This window comes from Triturus cristatus, chromosome 5_2 (assembly GCF_964204655.1).
Source record: "Triturus cristatus chromosome 5_2, aTriCri1.1, whole genome shotgun sequence".
Classification (NCBI taxonomy): Eukaryota; Metazoa; Chordata; class Amphibia; order Caudata; family Salamandridae; genus Triturus; species Triturus cristatus.
Window position 1 is genome coordinate 307,688,222 of NC_140588.1, and position 18,024 is coordinate 307,706,245.

At 39.1% G+C, this 18,024-nt stretch overlaps 1 protein-coding gene across 2 annotated transcripts in view; it reads left to right on the top strand.

The window, feature by feature from the left end:
* Window positions 1–18,024, top strand: part of DROSHA (drosha ribonuclease III) — a 533,090-nt gene that overhangs the window by 21,710 nt on the left and 493,356 nt on the right. The gene's annotated exons all lie outside the window — the stretch shown is intronic.

Below are 18,024 nucleotides of genomic sequence, written 5' to 3' on the forward strand. Positions count from 1 at the left end.
TGCTCGAGGCTTTAGTTTGTCAGTGGAACTTGTACACGAAGTCTGGGGTGCTTTGGGCTTTAAATTAGTATAGTCGGAGGAATGGGATTTCCTCCCTACTTCCACTGCAAAGAGTGATACATTTACTCTGTCCTTCATTGTCCTTTTGCTGTGTTCCAATGCATTCTGGCATTCATGGTCTCCTACAGTGGATGTTGTCAGCAGACGTCCTAAAATAGGAACATGGCCCCCCAATCTCATCTGTCTGCCTTAATTGAACCTTTTTAAATATTCAACTTTGCATCTATTTTTGTGCCCGTTCTATTTTGAATTTCTGTTGTGAGTTTTATTCCAAGTTAACAATTCATCTTGCATGTTTACTATTCTTCATTTTAAACACTGGCCCTATTTCAGCACTTTATGCTAAAACCCATAAAACATGGCTGGCTTAGGTGTTTGTGCATTAGTGACCATCTTCGATGGTTTTTGCAATGCTTACCAAACCTATACCAAGACTTAGTCAGTTGGTCTGAGGCTGCATATTCAAGTCATGACCGATTGGCTTTGCAAGTACTTGTTAATAATTTGTTTGCTACCATCTGCCATCTCATTTTGGCCAGCCAAAAGTGTTTTGTGTGTGCTGTTTTTATTAATTGGCATTTATAGAGGGAGAGCCTAAGTTTTTGGAGTAGAAAAATGGTTACTAGGCTGGAAATTCTCGGAAGCTAGATTGCCTCGTACCCAACATCGGTGAGGTAGCGCTTGGAGATTGTTGTTTGACTTGTCAAAGTAAGGAATATTGGGCTAAGCGTCGTCTTTGTGAGGAAGTTGTTTTATAACCTTAGTGCCTAGATTGAGATTCTGTCTCCTGCTTTTTTGTAGTGCTTATTAAAGGTTTCAGTATAAGCAAAAACAATATGATCAGAAGGGTTGGTGGTTTGGAAATCACTTCACAGATGTTGCCAAGGTTTTTTTCGTATACTTAACAAAAATTACTGTGGTGCCCATATAAAAACATTTTACAAAGTTATGACGGAAAAAAATACAGCTTCACTATATTTTGAGAAAAAACTATAATGCTTTATTCCATAAAAATGCAAACAAGAGGCATGCTAAATGCTTTATTCCATAAAAATGCAAACAAGAGGCAGGCTAACCCATCTCCATTCACTGCATTTTGTATTCTAAGTCTGACAGTGCAACGATCAGCCGGATATGTTTACAAGCGTTCCTCGGGTCCTTCCCCTTCATACATTGACTTTTTTTTTTACCAGCCTTTTTCAGCGAATAGCTTTCGACTTTGTCAGTCACGTATTGACTCTCACTTTATGCTGTTGGATGTTTCTGTACTTTCCTACAATGGATTTCTTGCAATGCATGTGCGACGATTTTATCAGTTCCGCTGTTCGCTCTTCAGTGCTCTTATTTATGCCTTTATCTTTTCTTCCTGCATATTTGCTTCTCTTTGCGCCCCCTGCCTTGGTGGTACAGCACCTTGTTGCTCTGTTCTACACCCCACCCCTCTCTCTAGGGGGATGCTCATTCTTATCTCGTTGCTCCTTCCCTCTACTCCCCCTGTGTCTTGGTTCGTCTTTATGCTTCCTTCAGAGAGGACAGAACTGTATTGGGAAGTGTAACGTGGGGGTGACATTTAACAAAATAGTTTTTTTTGATTCTGCCTTCTGCTCGTTTTGCCCTTAGATGTTATCCGCTATTTATTCACAGATTCCATTGAATTTAGGCCAGGGCTTGGATTACTCATCATCTGGGAACTGTAATTAGATAATGTTTAAATGTTTTTCTTTTAGCACTGGCTGCACTTGCTTTCTGCTTTGTCAAGGATGGATCGTTCCATAGGTTTTCTTTGATTTTTTTTTAGCTTATTTCCAGTTGCATATTTTGTTTTTCATGCAGTGTGTTCTCAGAAGCAAATCGGTAAAATGATTATATTAAAATCCCTGCATACCACTGGTGGGTCATATCCCATAAACTACATCCTCACGAAAATGCACCCAACAAAAATGTGTTTTCGTTTTCTGGCAATTGAGGCTTGTCCTAGACTGAAGAAAGACATTCCATGGCTGTGTCTGAAGGACCACAGTTGAAACGTTATACTAAAATACACTTAGTAACTTAAAGTGCAAATTTCTAATCTCTTGGTTTGAATTGAGTAGCAGGAGTTGACAAAGTCACAGGTGCGAGAAGAATCATTTAAAATATTGGAGTGTGCTCTAGTTGAAGTGTGACAATACTTTTGTGGGCACATTTCTTTTATTGCCAGAAGTAAATAGTGACATTGTGTGACGGAAAGTACGTTCCCGCGATTTTTAACATATACACAATTTGGCTTGGTTTCTGGTCCATTGTAGAAGTATTTAAATAACTTGAGCATTTATATTTGACGATTTATGAAGCTCCTGGTCTCTGGAGAGCAGAATAAACTTTAAAGCTTTCTTACCTTTATTACAGTCCTGTTTTTGTTTCTATTAAGTGAATGTATCGTGGCAAGTAAACCATCCTTTCAGTTGAGGTTTTATGTATTTGAAACGAAAGCAGGAGTAGAATTGAGACTTGCAAACTAACTTTTTCCCCCCAATTTTTTTTTTGAGTTTTCAATAACCAGCAAGGAAAAAAAAGACCAACGGCAGAAAAAACGTAATTTTTGTTATCTGTAATGTCCGGTGCACATCACAGTCCCAAATTCGCATTCACAGTGAAAGCATAAAGAAGTGAGAGCCTAACACAGGAATGCGTTTTATAACAGCGTTCACCTACTTAAAGCGGCTCTGTGGAGCTGGTTGGGAGCTCTGGAAGACATTGTACCGAGGTGGAGAAGAGTTTCTGGGATAATTATGAAATACAACCTCGGTGAGGCAATGCAGCGTTGCTAAACCAGTATCTGGGACAGATATGTGGGACCCCAGGTAAAGGCTGGGATGCAAATGTTGATGGGATACTGGCTAATGTGCCTGTCCCAAAATGGGAATCTGGGATCAGTGGGTTCAAGGTCAGAGGTGAATTCTACGGGGTGAATAAAGGAACTGAGAGCAACGTCTCCCAGCCCATCTGGCGTCCTCTCCCATGTAGAGCCATTGCCCAGCAAGAAAACGTACCTAGCCAGAATTCTGGGATTGGCAAGAGCTTCCATCGCATCATGACAGCTTTTTGACTAGGTATGGGCGAGATCCAAGAAGCGTTCTGTGTTTTTGTATTTGCGGGTCCTATTGTAAATACTCAGGCCCCTACTTCACAGGATGAAATGGCTTGCTATTCCTGTGACCTTCTCTAGCTATGACAGAACTTTGCTCCTGTATTCCTGCAGTTCTTGCCAGCCAACCTTAATTTCTCATAGAAACAAATGCTGGAGTAACTGATGGCAAGGTAGCCTTCAATATAGTCCTCCTTTCATTTTTAGGTTTTGAGCTTGAGAAAGCATGCGCTAGCTCCTGCATCTCGCTTGGTAGACACTATTGTATACAAAAAGGTTTTGGAGCCCGCCCATTGCTTACCATTTGTTGGCTTCGTGTCGCACTTCTTTACCAATCTCCTTAATTGCCAAGTGCAGGCAAAACTTCATTTTTGATTGAGCAGGGACCGAATAAAAATGGATTCAAGTTAATTTTTGCCCGTCCACTGCTCCCAAGGTAATTGAGGTACTATTTATTCCTTCCTTCTACTCCCCCCCCCCCCCCCCCCCCCCCCCGCCTGCTGCTCTCTCCATTGCGCTTGCACTTTTTTCTAGTTTCACGTGTTGCTTCTTCCCATATCCCCGCCATCCTTGCTTGCCCGTATCCCCAACCTGTCCCCGTCCTTGCTTGCCCATCCCACCCTCCCTCTCGCACCCAAAGAAAGTGTTATGACGAAGTACCAATGTTCTTTATCCTTGCAGTTACATTGTCCAGAGCCTCTTTTATTAAGGCTGACATTTATTCTACCTGCTGGGTCTAATTAGCCCTTCCCTTTGTGTTCCTTCTACTCCTATGTCAGTAAACAATCATATTTGTTTTACCTCATTTCATGGAGACCCGGCTTCATATAAAAGTTGTCAAATTGCCTATTCAGTGATGTGATTTTCTTCACAACCCTCTGACCTCCTCTCGAAACTCGGGGGTTTGCAAATTGCAGTGTTAACTTTCCCAATCCCAGCCGAGCGGCTGTCATTCCAGTGTCCAGTGCTCATGCTCTGTGTTTGGTAGGGACTTGTGTTGGATTTGCCTACACATAGCTACACATTGGGCTCCCTACCCAGCGAGTTGTCTCGCTGCCTAATGATATAATAAAGAAGTGAATTATTTAATTTGTCATTTCACATCCAGTGTCCATTGACAAAAACATAGAAAACTAAATAAAATATAAACATTCCACAAAACAAACCTTAAAATTCATTTAAAGGAGTAAAAATAAATAGATCGTATCCTGCCCATTCCATCATACTGTCAAGCACCAAATTTTTGCAAGTCAATCCAATGATAACCATTCCTGAACATCAATAAAGTGCTATTGTACAATGTACAAAGCTGTTAACGACTGTTAAAAGAATAAATGTCTAGGAATCACTTTATATGCGTTACATCGAATGACCCAAGCAAAGTATAAAAATGTGGCTACTGCAAAGGCATCTGTAGAGTTGGTTTTAGTCTTACAAGATGCGGCCATAGGAAAAAAAATCCCCTTCTGTTTCTTCCTGGTATTTGCAGTATAGAGATGTGCTAGAGATTTCACCCTCTTTTTGCTGTTACTGCAAAAGGAGGATGTCGGTAAAGTTCCCAACCTGAACTTTATGTTAAGGGTTCTAGCTAACCTTGATTGACAATCTGGAAAAGCCTCAGATTTGTAGTCCCATTTAATTAAGTGAAAATCACTGGCCAGTCTGCTCTGGTAAGATGATGAAAGACAGTTTTGATGATTCCAATACCTAAATCACAACTTGTTTAGAATTGGCGGGCAAAGAGCTCCTTTTGTAGCCAGAATGCTGCAAACCCCAACTCGTTAAAGGACTTCTTTACATAACCTAACCCAGGAATTTTAGGCGCACCGAGTACTCCAGAACATCTGTTAAATTCCCTCCATCAGGTGAGAGATTTTCTTCCGTCCAAACTTGAACCGATTACTAAATTTGGCTGTAATTTCACGTGATCTATTATAGATTTCAGGGCCGCGTCTGTCTCTGGGGGAGTGTCAAAAGAGAGCGGAGAAAGTTTTTTTCCTACGTTTTTTAAATTTGCTAGAGTCGCAGTGACTCCATAACTCTGAGCCATATAACGCTGCGCTTGCTGCTTGTGCTGTATATATCCCTAGGGCGGCGGGAAAGGATAAGTGGCTCTCTTAGCAAAATGAATTCTAGCAAATAATCAGTACCTTTATCAATTTGTTTCTACCAGGAGCTAGAGATCCAACTTCCAAGATAATCAAATTCCCTGACACTCTCTCAAAGGGCACCCACCTAAAGTAATATTTAGATGATACTTAACGATGATTAAAAACTATTAATTTTGTTTTAGATGCATTTAACTCCAAACTATGAGTTCACCATTGGAGCCCCGCCTTACCTGGGAATAGCTATCCGTGTAACCATCTGAGTAAGTCTAAGAGGTCTAAAGGAATTCCTAGGGCCCGCAGACCTTCTCACAGCTTGCCCATTGGGGCCATATCTGCATGGAGGTCAACAAAGCCGACATAGACTACCTCCATCCCCGGGACATCCCTTGTCTTCCATTTTATCAAACAAAAGTGAAAAGTTGGTCAACTATACTTACCTTCTTTAAATTCAGCTTGCTATTGGCAAATATCTTTTTTTCTAGCAGTCACGTCGGTAGTTTATCAAGAACCTGCCTACAAAAGGTCTTTTGAAGGCTATCAATTAGGCTGATAGGACTATAATTACTAAAAATCTGTTCAAGATTGCTTCTTGTGAATTGGGACAATCGCTGTGCCCTTCCAAGTCTCCGGGATTGGGGCGCCTGCAGCTATAGTGTTCGAAACAGTTAATATATGGTATCCATGAGTCAGGCTCATATTTGAAAAGGTCCACCATTACTTTATGTAGGCTGTGTGCTTTAGTCGCCTTCTGGGCTGCTGAAGCTTCCATTTGATCCTTTAAGGTAAAACTAATTGACACACAAGGAGCAGCCACTTCAGACCGAGCATTGTCTAGACTACAATCTAATTCTATAAAGCGCATGGGGGCGTAATAAAGGCATCCAAAGTACTTGACTTTCATCAGCCTGAACATGATTTTCTGGCTTCTTTGTTCCATTTGTTTCCCTGTGTGCCAGAAACGTTTCAAGTTTTTAGAAGAGGTTGTTTCTAAAATATCGTCCCAAATGCCTGCTTCCTGTTTTGATCTAGCTCCTTTGATCGTAGTTTTGAATGTGGAGAGTAAATTCTATTACAAAAGAGGAGTAGTTGAAGTAATCCACATTGTTAAGCCCTTTTGTCTTGCTCACTAGAATGTGCTGCAGGAACTTCAAAACTCCGAGCTACTCCGCCCCCCAAATTTTTCTGAGAACCTGGAGTGGACCACCTTGCTTAAGGGGTGTGGGTTGATCTATCTTTCCTGGGTTGCACACGATCACCTTTCAGTGTTCCATTACATCCTTTCCTAGATGTGCTGCTTGTCGAATCTTGGTCTGCACTTCACTAAGACAGCAAAAAAAGTGTTTACAAACGTGAGCATCCAGCTGTAAGCTGGTACACGAAGTACGTATCAAAGACCAACGCTTTAGGGAAAAGTTGAGCCTGCGACATGATTTCCACGTCAAAGCACCCTCTTCATAGCTGAGGGCATTAGTTCTGCACAGAAACTTAAATACGCTTCCAACCACAACGGCTTTATTAAACAGGATGCAACATATGCATACATTTTGACGTTCACTACTGCAACGTGCACTAAAGTTTACAAATGTGACGAGCACTGGGCTAGACTATTGGCATACAGAAATGCTTTTTTGTCCATGCTGTACAGCATGGGCATTTCCGACTTTGGCAATGATTTGTAGTCATACTGTGGTGCAGTATCACAGCTGTCCCGCGTGGCTAAAAATAATTTAAAAACACTATGAAGCATTCAGCACTGATGCACTTCACAAAAAGCGCAATAGCCCTGACTGCTTCATAGCGCTTTCATAAATTAGTTTCAGTTACACTGCAAAGCATCTGAGCCACTGTACATAATGGCTACGAAACATTGCCAAAGCCAATTGTTCTCTTAGATAAGACCTTTTGCCAATGCTTGTTTAAATTACTGTTTGGCTTTGTGTATACATAGACATTAACAAACGTACACTTGCACATGCCTGTGTCTGCATGCATGAATTGGCCGACTTAAACTCAGATCTATTGGCTTTGTAAAAACTTGTTAAAAATATTGCCTCTCCATGAGACAGCCCATAGTTTGTATAGCCTAGCCTTTTCAATCTTGGCTGTTTATGAAGGGCACCTTGGTATTCTTATATCAAATTCTTCTGCAGATTAAATGACCCAGGTGCTTTGTCTAAATTCAGAGTTTGTAATTGGTGAGTGAAAGATATTCAATCGTTTTCAACGAGTTTGCCTTGCAAATGTCCTCTTCAAACACCACACAGCAAGGGACATCCATCTGATCTGTCTGTGACTCTTTGCTGGTGACTGGATGAAAGAACCTATTATTCTTTGACATAATGTGCCTGATCAGCTGTTTCACCTTTGTTAATTTCAGGTGAGCATAATAACTGAACTAGTAATTCTAAAATGCTTGACTCTGATCTGATGCAGACTGAAATAACAGCATTGCCGTAAAAGAGGTTTTAGGAAATTTTGGAGTGGTTATGCTTAGCTATGTTTGTGACTTACAGTTGTAAAGCAATAGAGTATTGTACACGATGTTTTACAATTTGCAGAGAAGAGGGAAAGATCAAGGATGGTGCCGGGCAACCGGTACAGTGGCAGAGCTTGAGTTGGAGAGGAGGGTTGGGGTTAAAAGTGATCTCTTAATAGTTGGTCCGACTTTTAAGTGATTACCATGTGATTAATATGATCCTATATATAAACATGATGCAAAGAATTTCAGCTCAATTTAATCTAACATTTCTGAATGGTGACCATTCTAAAATGCGTTAAATGTAAACTTTCCAAACAACTCGTAGATGGGAGCAATTTGGAATCTTTTTTTCCTGTTTTTTTACTAGCTCAGTGCAAATTTTCACGTTTTATATTTCAGATCAAAGGTACTATAAGTGGGTTTATGGAAAATGTTCCTCTCTCAATTTGGTTTGTTCTAATTTCCTCTGGTTTTTCTGAAGTCAGAATAAAAGATCAGATTTGTTTTCCATTTTGTCTTGTGGAATTTGGTGGGTAGTTGGTGGAAGTGTACTAATTTTAAAAGACTAGGAAGCTGAACTCCATTTGATGAATTAATTGTAATACTCCAATTAAGGCAGACTGCAAAAGTAATTGACCTGTTTCTAGTAAAATGTTTGAAAGTTGGCACTCCTGTGTTTAGTGCACAGTTGCATCTGCCAGCACCCTGTCTCCGAACATGTAACATTTGTCTGTTTCAGCCTCCTGTTAAGATTGCATAGCGATAGTACAATCAAGCTGGACGTCTTGATCATACATACCTTACTTTGTTTACATCAGACAAACTGTCCGAGGAATTCAAGAAGTGGACCAAAGGCATTTCAGAAATGTCCACTTGAGGTCCAGTAGTCTTTTACAGTACTGCAGCTGGTTGAAGATTGAAGAGTTAATCAGGGTCTTCGAGTGAAGTGTGTGATGGGGACAGATATTTCTGACACTGAACCTGGGGACATCAGGAGTGTACAGTCAAGTTATGAATGAGAAAAACCTTTACTGTCCATCTAAATTCCAAGGATGTGCCAATTTTGGTAGGGAAATATATGGACTGATTCTCAACATGGTTGAGCATTAAGCTCTGCTTAGCTGTTGAACACGAAATGAGTGTCATTCCGCTTTGTTTGCCTGCAGTAAAATGGTGTAATGCAGAAAGATAATGTTTGGTTTTGTTTTAAGCAAAGATGAAGAAAAAAAGCTTAAGATGATGGTGGTGCTTATCTAGGGTGAAGTGGAGGGTTCCAGATACCAAGCCTTTGAAAATGGGGTATAGTTACGCACACGTTGCTTGTATCTGGTACCTGCACTGTACACAACATGCAATGCTAATGATTCTTAACCCAGACATGTTGACCGAGAATTTATTCAGGTTTAGAAAAATGGGATTGATGAATACGTAGTTCATGTGTGAAGTGGTTATGAAGTTAAACTTAAGGGCAGTTTCAGTAATCTCACTTTACCAAAGTCCATTTACGGAAGTTGATTGAGAGGAAGAGTTTCCATCAGTTAACTAGCAGTTCTAGATTATTTGGATGAGGTGATGGTGTAGGGATTATTCAAATATGTATTAGGTGTTTGGCTGCATGTGGTCTTGGGCCCGGTTTGTTTTATGGCACATTGTGGTTAGGCTGTCATTTAGGGTTGGGCCCTTCCATATGTTTTATGCTGTAAACAGGGCTTCTTGTACGAGTCACTACGTTCAGACAGATGATATTGAAACAGGAAGAGTCAAACAATTTACAATCTGCATAAAGTACTTGCACTCTCCATTGAAACTAATTGGGTAGAGGAGAATTATGTTTTCTTTAACAGCCGAGCTTAATGTTCTCGTTTGCATTGATAAATCACAAAAAATGAGCTCTTGAGTTGCTGTAGAAGAATAACTAGTGCAGAAGTCTATATACATTTATTCTGATGACGCTCAGCTTGATGGCTCCATACGTGATTGCTCTCCCCTCCCTCTGAACTGCTACACAGCAGGCCAAGGTAGATTTTTGTTTTTTTTTGCTGTCAGCTCATCCTACCGTCTTTAAGTTGATATAAGAAAGTTTTATTTTTTTTTAAACTTTATTTTCATTTTGTTGATTTAAGAAAGTGGATACTGAATCTTGGTATAAGTGTTGGTGGACTACCTTGATGTGTTCTACTTACAAGTATATGATCGTTTTATTGGTTTACCAAGTGACCCTATGTGTATTGAAATGCATGCTTTTTCATTATTTGTTGGGTCGGGAAAGCCCCAACTGAGTCTTTTTATAATAAAAATACATCTTTTATTGGACTTGCTAGGTATCGGGCAGATAACTTGCCCAATCCTTACATCAGTGTTTAATGCAGTAATAGCTATGTTAAACAATACATTTTAAAAGCTCCCTGATCAAGATTTGTCTATAAGCAGTTGCTTATTATATTTACTAACCTTATTTGCATTCCAAACTACAATGTTCTACACCAACACTGTGCACCATCATATACATAAACCGATGGTAGGAAACTATTCGCTCGGCTGTTGAGATAATTGCAACAGTCCTAAAAAATGTAATAGTTTAATGGTTTAATTCATTTCCAGGATTTAGCTGTTTTGACTGCAGAGACTACTTATGTTCCTGGAATTGCTAAATTAAATGGAATTAGAGCATTTTTTAGTTTGTGTAATCGCCATTAAGGAGGACTGCTAGAATAGTTCTTTTTTGTGTAGTGAAAATAGGTTTACCAATAAACCTCCTCTCGTCCAGTTTCCTGGTTCTCCAAATATATTTTTGTTTTAATATATGTAAGGATTGATTAGACAAGATTTTACTTCTTCACACTAATCCGTTCATCTGATTGTTCAAATTCAAGATAAACATATAAAAATGTCTTTCCCTGGTGCCATGAAGCTTTAAAATGTGTCCATTCGTTGATTAAATGTTAAAGGAAATCCATAAAGAGCAAGAAAAAATTACATACAGAAAGGTCATTAAAAAATAGAAGTTTGCTCTATTTGAGGAAAAATCCAAATATTGCATACATAGATTTGAAAATGCTACATCTGCTAGAGAACTCTTCAGGGTAGTGCAGCAGATCTCGACCCCCGCAGGTTATGGAAGAGCCAGAGAGGGCTCAACTATTTGCTATCAGTTAGCATTTTTTTTTCATTCTAAGATCGTAGACATCTATGAAGGGTTTGAACTAACCCTTCATTTTTCCACACAGTTAGTTCTCCTACCAGACGGCCTCAACTTACACCTAAAGGGATGTCCGCGCAAATAGTCCTAGAGACCAAAGTTTTATCTGTTTTCCCAATACTCTTTCTTAAGATGGTGGGAGACTATCTTCTTAATACAAATTCAGGGTCACCTCTGGAGGCCTGCCCACCAGCAGTTCTACACCTGGCGACCAGCACTAAAGCTCTTCCACTTTCTAATCTAATGAATAAAGTGATCATGTCTGGATCTTATCCCCGGAGTTGGAAGGAGGCAATTATCAGGCCCCTCCTAAAGAAATCCAATCTGGATAGCATAGACTACAAAAAGTATTGCTCGATCTCTCTGCTTTCCTGTCCAGAAAAGATTCTTAAGAAGCACCATGATATCAATCTGATTGAAATTGAAGAACAGCTGCATTGGAAACCTCATGGGACAGAAACTGCACTGATTCCAACCCCCCCCCCCGCGGCAATAATTCAGGCATTTGGGATGAAGGTTGTGTCATATGCTGATGACACTCACATTATTGTGTCGATCCCCACAAATACATGCTTGTGTAGCAGATAATGTTTCACGGTGCATGTCAGCAGTGGCAGAATGGATGGCCAGTAACTTTTTAAAAAAAATTAACTGACCGAGGTGCTGATTTTTGGCACAGGATCGCCCAGCTGGTATAGTTGCTGCTGGTCAGAAACTCTACGAACCGGTCCAATCCCGTGGAAGAAGGCTAAGAACCTTGGAATGCAATCGTACGATAACAACCTGTATCTGGATTATAAGGATGCTTAAGAAAATCTTTCCGCTTATTCAGCAAACAGCCCATAAGCAGGTCGCTCTTGCCCTGCTAATGTCCAGACTGGATTAGTGCAACTCACTGTACCTGGACTCCAATAAGAATACGCAGCACAGACTCCAGGTGGTACGAAATGTGCTTGCCAGATTAATATTAGACATCTCCATGCACCAGTCGGCCGTCATGGGACTGGGAGGCCTTACACTGGCTGCCGATTACAAAGCGCATTATGTTTAAATCTCTTTGCATTGTGCACAATGCTCTTTATCTCCCATTTCCACTAGGAATAAAAGCTATGTTTAGATGGTGCACCCCAGGTAGAAACCAGTGATCGGCGCATCAGTACCAGCTCATGGTGCCAAGAACTAAAAGCATGAAATAGGGTGTTAGAGCATTCTCAAGTGTGGTGAGTAGACTCTGGAATTTCCTTCCACAAAGCCTTGAGGCCATTCCTCAGTTGATGTCCTTCCGGAAGGCACTCAAGACCTGGCTATACCCTCTTTACACTATCTCTCTTCGTCTATAGGTATAGCAGGCTTCTCCGGACAGTAGTACAGCGCCTTGATGCCTTTGGGTAATGGTTTGTGCTCTTCAAATTTTATATTAAATCAAAGGGATGCTGAGCATTGCATGAAAGGAGGCTTGGTTGGTCAGTCATTTTTAAGAGTGAATGTATTATGGTCCTTGGGTATACCAATTTATATAGAGCAACCGTTAGGGTGAAGAAAGTGTTTTGCAAGTTTAGTGAAAGCATTCCTATTAAAATCTGTATTAGGTTAGCTGTTGTAAAACCGGATTTAACACCTTAGTCAATTTTTTGCTGTGTTTTGATATCCAGTCCTTAGCTGGTTTGAAAGGTTAGTCCTTCCAGTTGGTGCTATTGATGCACTGTCTTATGTAGTTTGTTCTGAACGCTCTGTAACTTGGACTGCTTTTTGACTGTCATCCCCATGCTTCTAGTGAAAGAAGGGAAAGGATGCTTGTGTTTCTGTAGAATTTCACCATTGCTTTGTGTTTTTACATACAGGGTTAAAACAGAACCTTGAAGCCGAAGTTTTGGGTGTCGCCTTCCGCAGAGCTTACAGTTCACAGATGTGATTCTTATTTGAGGGATCTGACAAAACCACAGCTGTGCAAGCGACGACATAACCTCCCATGCAGGGTGTGCTTACATTTTCTAAACCAATCATATTTCAATGTTCAAAAGATACTGTAATCCATTGCTAGACACACATCAATAAAGAAATAAAGCCTTTATACAAATATCTTCTTGTTTATAATTGCAGATGCTTACCATTGAGAATGAGCCTTCATTGTGTTAATGAATTGTAGTAACCTCTTTGATCACCATATAGAATATACATTTGTAAGACTGTTGCATGTTTTAATTTGTTTTAGATTATGTTTTGGGTTTGTTAGTTGAAGAGGATAAGTTGCACTAATACTTTTCTTTGCAGGTGCATTTCAAAATGTAAATGAAATGTCTTCGCATTAATTACAGAGGTGTGAAAACAAGTACACCGTCTTAAAAATCTGACGTTTTTCATATAAAGACATATCGGAGTCCAATCCAGTCCACACCGACTCCCATAAGTGGATAAATCGAACGTGGTGAAAATGTGTTTATTAAACAAAGTGAGCCAACATTTTGAAGCCTTGTGAGAGAAAGTTAGTTCACCCCGTAATTCTGTAGTGTGAACTCCCTTTAGCAGCAGTGTTATAGGCTAGCAACTCTACTTTGGTCTCATCTGTTCAGTGGAAAACCACCCTAAAGTCTTGTTTCATTCAGATGCAGTTTTGCATATGTAAGTCATGCAGAGGTTGTTTTTGGATAGAAGGGTATTTTGCCCCCACCTACCCTTCCATGAAAGCAGTAGCTAAGTTTTCTCCTAATTGTGGAATCATTAACTTTGTTTACCATATTGACTGAAGAAAGTAGTTCCCTGGATTTAGCTTTGAAGTTCTTGTTGATTTGTAGGCGCATCATCAGACCTGATATTAGGGTGGATTTGCGGGGTACCCTTTTTTTGGTATATTTGCAAGCCTTAAACTTTTGACTACCTGTAAATGATATTTTAAACTGGAGTGCTGGTATTCATATTATTATGTAATCTCTTATCATTCTTCCCAAACTAATGGTCAGCAATATTTGTTTCTCTTAAGAGCTCAACATTAAATTGTCAAACGTTTTGGTATTGAGATGCAGATGATGAAACGTCCTGATGCAGATTATCATGTACACTTCTTAATCAGTATCTGATTTCAGTTCCCTTCTTAATTGGTACAGAAGCAATAAGGGTGCACTTCATTTTCCATAGAAGGCTTCTTAATGTTGTTTGACTTTTTTGCTTAATAAATTAAAGTTAAATTTGTAGGCGTGTCACTTAATATTTGATTTGCCAGCAGTTAGCACTTGGTGAGGATTAGATGAAGATCAGATGTCAAACCATACAATCTTAAGAGTGTTTTTTCTTTTTCACATCACCATAGTATTCTGACTGCTCAATGCTCTTTGTTGTTTTATCGAATATGGAACAGTTTTCCACAACAGTGTGCTGTACACTAGTCACCGAATAATAGTGCAAAAATGTAATAGTTCTGAATTCCGCTGTAAAACCATTGCCATTTATCCTCTTCCATGGAATATGACAGGTTTGTGTTGAATTTTTCTGGCTATAGAGCGAGTAACAAATGTAAGACAAAAAAAATATACTAAGGCTGCTATAAAGCTTTCTCTGTGTTTCGTCCTTGGAGACCTAAAGAAGGTAACTGCTTGCTTGATTCTTGTACTTTATGATCAGCACCCTTATAGGTCCGTAGAAATTTGTCAAAGCACTAATTGAACCACTTTGCAGCACTGGCAAAGTCTCTCCTGTCATTTTATTGCCCATTTTATTCAGATGCAATCTGGCTTTACTAAGACTATCTGACATTTGCCTGTTTATTGATTTGGAAGCTCAAATTCTTGTACATCTGCCTTCAAATAACAATTATAAGCCATTTTCTTTTTTTTAGTTTACACTTTTTTTCTTTTAACCAGGTTTAAAAACTGTGGCACAGTCTTGGACTTATTAATTTTAATGGGAAATTCATGTTCTTGCTTACTTGTCAGCTAACTTGCATCAATTCCACATACTAGAATACATTGAAAGGGGTGCACTCCCTATTATGGAACACCTGTGATATGCTTCAGGCATAAAGTGTTATCTAATTATGGTTTCATTTGTCATATGTCAACAGATGAGGCTGGGTGCTGGATACCCCCATGCCCCAAATGTATCTTCTGGTGATGACCTTCACCAGGCATCTAAAATGAAGTCTCCCTACCCAGAGTACTGGCCTGACATAATTTTTGTTAATGGGTGAAGTGGTTGCCACTAGGCTCCACCCCTTCCATTTTATTCTCCATTTTCCACTTTCCTTGTGATCTAGCAGTCATTGGGTGACGTGGATGGACCGTTTGGTACAAATTTGGAGAAAGACCCTCTGAGGCATCTGGTATGAACCTGTTCCTCTCAGCTGTCTTCAATGTGCTAGATTGACCAAAAGCCAGCATGTAATGTCCTTGTGAAAACCTGATGCAATCCACGTTCTGGATTCTCCGTATTGGTGCTCTGAAGGATTGTACCAATGTTACATCGTTGAGGTACCTTCGTCTATCCACTTTTCGAATGTACAACTTACACGAAATAAGAAGTTAAGTGTGAAATGCTCTACTGTTTTCATTGTTATGCCTTTGCACCTTAAAGATAAATGTGAATGTACACGTTACTTATGGCTGTATTTTACAGACCTGCTTAATGATGCACTCTTTCTTAAACATAGTGAAATGAGACTAAACTTGAAAAGAAGAATGTGTTCTAAATATTTTTGAATGTTTTTCCTCTAACTCTGTTTGAGAAATGCATTTAAAACCAGTTTCTAATGGAGAGATATTTGAGCAACCATGCAAGTCACTTAGTCAAACTATGCTTGCAGCACGTCTACATTCCCCAATAAGTAATATATTTAGGGTAATGTGAATGCTGTACACAGCATGTTTAGTGCATGCTCAGTACTAGTGAATTTACTTCAGCCTAAAGCTTTATTAAAACATGAATGTATATTTTAAATACATTTCCCTCCCAGACTTAAGCTATTCCGCATTTGTTTAAGGGTAGCATTTCTAAATTATCAAATTAGAACATATGCATTTTCTGGGCTAGAACATTTTAGAAGGCATGGCCTTTGGGGTTTGTCTTTTTTTTCGCAAGAGCATTATTGAGCCTGTCTCAATGCACTCCTGCGGCACTTAAGTTTTTGTGCTAAAAAGAAGGTATAGATGCTGCTGACCTCAAGATACGAGAATTACATGGGCATGATGCTGTACATTTCTCTGATCATTCCATTTGAGTGTTAAGTTTTGTAACTATCCAGTGATACTAAATAGTTTAGGTGTGTTGAGTTTCTCTGTAGAGCATATGATGATGTCCATAAACCCACACAAGCAGTCATGTGAACTTTGAAAATTGTAGTAAGAAGTGATTAGTGGGCTGTTAAATTAACAAATCATTTTACAGTGTTGAAAGTCTCCAGGTAGGTTTGCTTGCAATCACAAATACATTTGTAACATTGTGGAGTTGTAATTGTAATATATGGAAAAGTAGGGTCAGGACGTTTCCCCCTGATTATGAACTGCTCATATCCCAAATGTCATGAAAGTTGACACTTCCATGGGTGGATTGAAGGAATAATGACCAGTCTGTGTTGAAAAATAAATATCAGCAACTTCATTGAAACGTTCTTTGCAGTCACAAGAATTTGGGATTATTGCACGTTTAATGTTAGGCACTCCAAATATATCAAAGCGGACAACCCAGCACACAACAGTTCAAACAGATGAAAAATGCACAGGAGGATCAGAAGGAAAGGAAGTAAAGAAATGGATGTCAGAATACAACACTGGATGGACGAGTGGAAGAAACAACTGCTTGATGATTGGAAGAAAACGTTGGTTGTACAACACAAAGGAGGATGTGGGTGCATTATTTTAATATCACTTTGATTCAAAATTTAAAGGCGTGCTACTTCATGTGACATCTTGAAAATGGTGGAACAAATAACGGTAATTTCTTATGACGCAAGATTTTCTTTCCAATTTGTGCATTGTGTTCTGCAAGGAAACTTGCTAGTCATTAGCATATATTAGAACATAAGTTAGTACCATTTTAACAGTGAAACCAAACTAGAAGTACTTTTTTTGTTTTGTTTTTGAATTCTTAAACATAGTACTGTTTACTGCATGATCTGCTTTTTTTCAACTCTGCATGTTTCCTTTATTTCTGTGCAATGCATGCTGTCACTCAAAGGTTCAGAGCATTATATTTTCTGATAACCTCTTCACGTTTAGTTACTGTGGCTATATCATGAAATCATTTTTCTGCATGAGGTTTTCAGACTTTAAACTGACTCTGGAGTTAATTCAGTTATAAGTACACGAGTTGTCTTTATAAGCGGTTTCTGTTATTCCTTCTGAATGAAGGAGTATAGGCACATTTCCCATCATTTTATTTAATGATACTTGCAATTTATATGAGGCCCCTCACTGTCACTTACTTGTAAGTGTTGCTTTTTGAACGACTTCTAGCCTATTTTGCGTAGCTGATTTACCTTTTTGTAGATACACTTTAGTATCCTCTTGCCTTTACAATTTTGCATTTGCCTTACTGCAGCATTTTATAGGGTCACAGGTTATTTTTACTTTTTAACATCTTGAGTGGAATTTACATATTAGAAGGCTTCTTTAGGCTTCAACTGAAAAGCAGCAGCTTATATCGGGTGTATGCTTTTAATAGGTGTAACTAATATATATACAAATAAAATTCAAATAGAAATACTAGCCCTTCAGATTACTTGTAATCAAAATTATGTTTCAGAATCCTATTGTAAGTTTAAGTCCCTTTTTGTTACTAGTTTTGTTCTCCCAAGTTTATATATTTTTAAAGCCATGGTGATGCTTGCCTCAATAGTAAAAGATAAAAAGGCATGATCAAATTAATTGGTGCTGCTGATTCTAAAAGTAAAACAATTATTGGAAATTCTAGATGACTCAAACTAATGTTAAACAACTTGGAATAAGTCATCTGAAATATAGTTGAAGATCTTTTGGCAATTTCAAAAAGTTACTAAAAGGGTTTTGTTGGTTGATCAGTGATCGTAACTTGAAGGAGACTGCAAAGAAATTCTACATCAGCC